The 2,176-nt window shown below is 32.8% G+C and overlaps 1 long non-coding RNA gene across 1 annotated transcript; it reads right to left on the bottom strand.

Moving 5' to 3' along the window:
- Nucleotides 1–372: 372 nt before the first annotated feature.
- Nucleotides 373–1,838, bottom strand: LOC133187174 (uncharacterized). The gene is made up of 2 exons (XR_009721136.1): nucleotides 1,242–1,838; nucleotides 373–995 (listed from the first exon to the last, which is right to left on the bottom strand). It is a non-coding gene; the product is annotated as an uncharacterized LOC133187174 (long non-coding RNA).
- Nucleotides 1,839–2,176: the final 338 nt, after the last annotated feature.

Here is a 2,176-nt window from a genome sequence, read left to right as displayed (position 1 = left end):
TATGTCTGTCAATCACCACTGAATAAACATTTTTTTTTTTTTTAAAGTAAGATATAGGATTTTAATTTTAAGACTTTAACATTATAAATAAAAAAAAATAACCTCTCAGTGACCTTTATTTGTTTCAGATTCAATAATGAAGAGAGATTTAAAACCAAAATGTAATTGAAAGGCAATGGTCATTACTGACATTTTTTTTTAAATTAATGCATAAACATTACAATTGTAATTGAAAGATGAGTCCATTACACATTACATCCAATTACTTTGAAAAAATGTAATGATTACAATGCATTACCATTACCCCAGGTCTGATACAAACTGTAATGTAAATATTGTATTTATTTATGAAAGAATTTAATCATATGATCATGATGATTGAAATATTTTATTGTTTGTTCCTAATTTATATTTATCAGTTCAGGTATTCTGCCATCAATAAATTATGAATATTAATGAATCCTGTACCTTAGACCAAAAGTGTTTTAAGTTTTTCCTCACTGTTATAATCAAGAATGCCATAAATTATTATGCATTACATGCTTATCTCATTTACAAATTTGTTGCTCTGCTATACTTAGAGAGACATAATTGCAACTTTCAAATGTTTGTCGAAGAGATATTCACATTTTTGTACTATTTCCTCAAATTTCAAAGGATCATAATGTATTTGCTCACAGAAAAATCCACATTTTGTGTAAAAACACAGGAGTTGAAACAATTTTTTTTCTTCAATTTCTTTAATAGAGTTGTTGTTCAAGGACTTGCATGGGTTGTTTATTGAATGGTGAGCGCTAACTTCAGGTTCTTCTCCTGTATAGTCCTGTAGTTTTATGTAATTGGCCAATACAAGATGAGATGACACGAGGCTTAAAAAATTGTCCCAAACACATGGAATATCTGTTCCGACTTGAGTGTGACAGTCTTTGTGCCTCTCACAGAATGAAGCCACAGCAAATATCGAAGCTGTACAGTGCTTACACGACCCATCATCTCTAAAATCAAGAGAACTTTTGTTCAAAGTGATGAAGTATTGAATATGAAATTCCATGACATGAATAGTGTATTGAGCAATTTACATAATCATAAATGCTTGTAGGCTGAGACAGGGCTCCCTCTGTGTATGTTTTTTTATGAACAAAAAGCATTAGTATATCTTTATGAAATAACATTTTTGATAATTATTGCTTTAAATTCTACTGGAGAATCTGTAGTCATAATGTGAAAACCAGAATATTTACACTACATCCACCTGAGTGAATCTGTTCATTGCCCTCAACAAATATCCAGGTCTTGTACGGATCTGCATCTGGCTAGTCTCAGGAACTGTGTCACACTTGATGTACTGAAAATCATCAGACAGGGGGGACACTTTCACTTTATCAACGTGGTTGTTTTAGTCTGTATCCATTGTCTTGTCTCTGTCTATGTTTTCAACCGAGAATAACGTACTCCAGCCATCGTTCAAAAGTTTTATGAAAACATCGGAAATCTCAATGTTCGGCAGTTTTATGAGATCTTCAGACCACCTATCAACACTTGTTATATTTCGGAAAACTTTATCTCCAACAGTTTGACATCACCACCCTGTAGGCCTAATCATCTGCCACTTCTGAATTTCAACTCCCAGTTCACAAAGTCTTATCAAATGATGATTTTAATATATTGAAAAAGCTATTCCTTTAAAGGATAAAAGGTCTTTCAGCATAGGCACTTGCCAAGAATTGAAATTATAGTCGTAATCGCAGTCTGTATCTAATGACGCCATCGTTTACGATGAAAACGGAAGTAAACATGCCCTACATTTCACTTTTGCGTGATGTAAAAATCGGGTCGGAAACGTATCTCGGAAGTCGCGTATTAGCATAAATGCCGAAAGCGTTTATGCGTAAAATTATCATGCGAGCAAATTGATTGATCATCATCATAAATCGAAAAAACCAGACAGTTATTCCTTATATTTACATTTTTACCTGATCCTTGATTCAATAAAAAAAATTCAATAATAAGAAATCTCAGCATCCCCGCCAGGTGTATTACTAATTAAGCAACACACAGCGAAAAAGCATACAGTTCTGTCAAGTGCTGAGCAAATCGCTTTATGGGGTTATAAAGCCATTACCTTATTTGTAGTTTTATCTCAAAGAAAGACGTTGGAAAATGTAAATGTTTGAAA

This window comes from Saccostrea echinata, unplaced genomic scaffold (assembly GCF_033153115.1).
Source record: "Saccostrea echinata isolate AGI-Se365-2 ecotype Australia unplaced genomic scaffold, CSIRO_AGI_Sech_v1 ptg000014l, whole genome shotgun sequence".
Lineage (NCBI taxonomy): Eukaryota > Metazoa > Mollusca > Bivalvia > Ostreida > Ostreidae > Saccostrea > Saccostrea echinata.
This window is presented reverse-complemented; position numbering and strand designations above follow the sequence as displayed.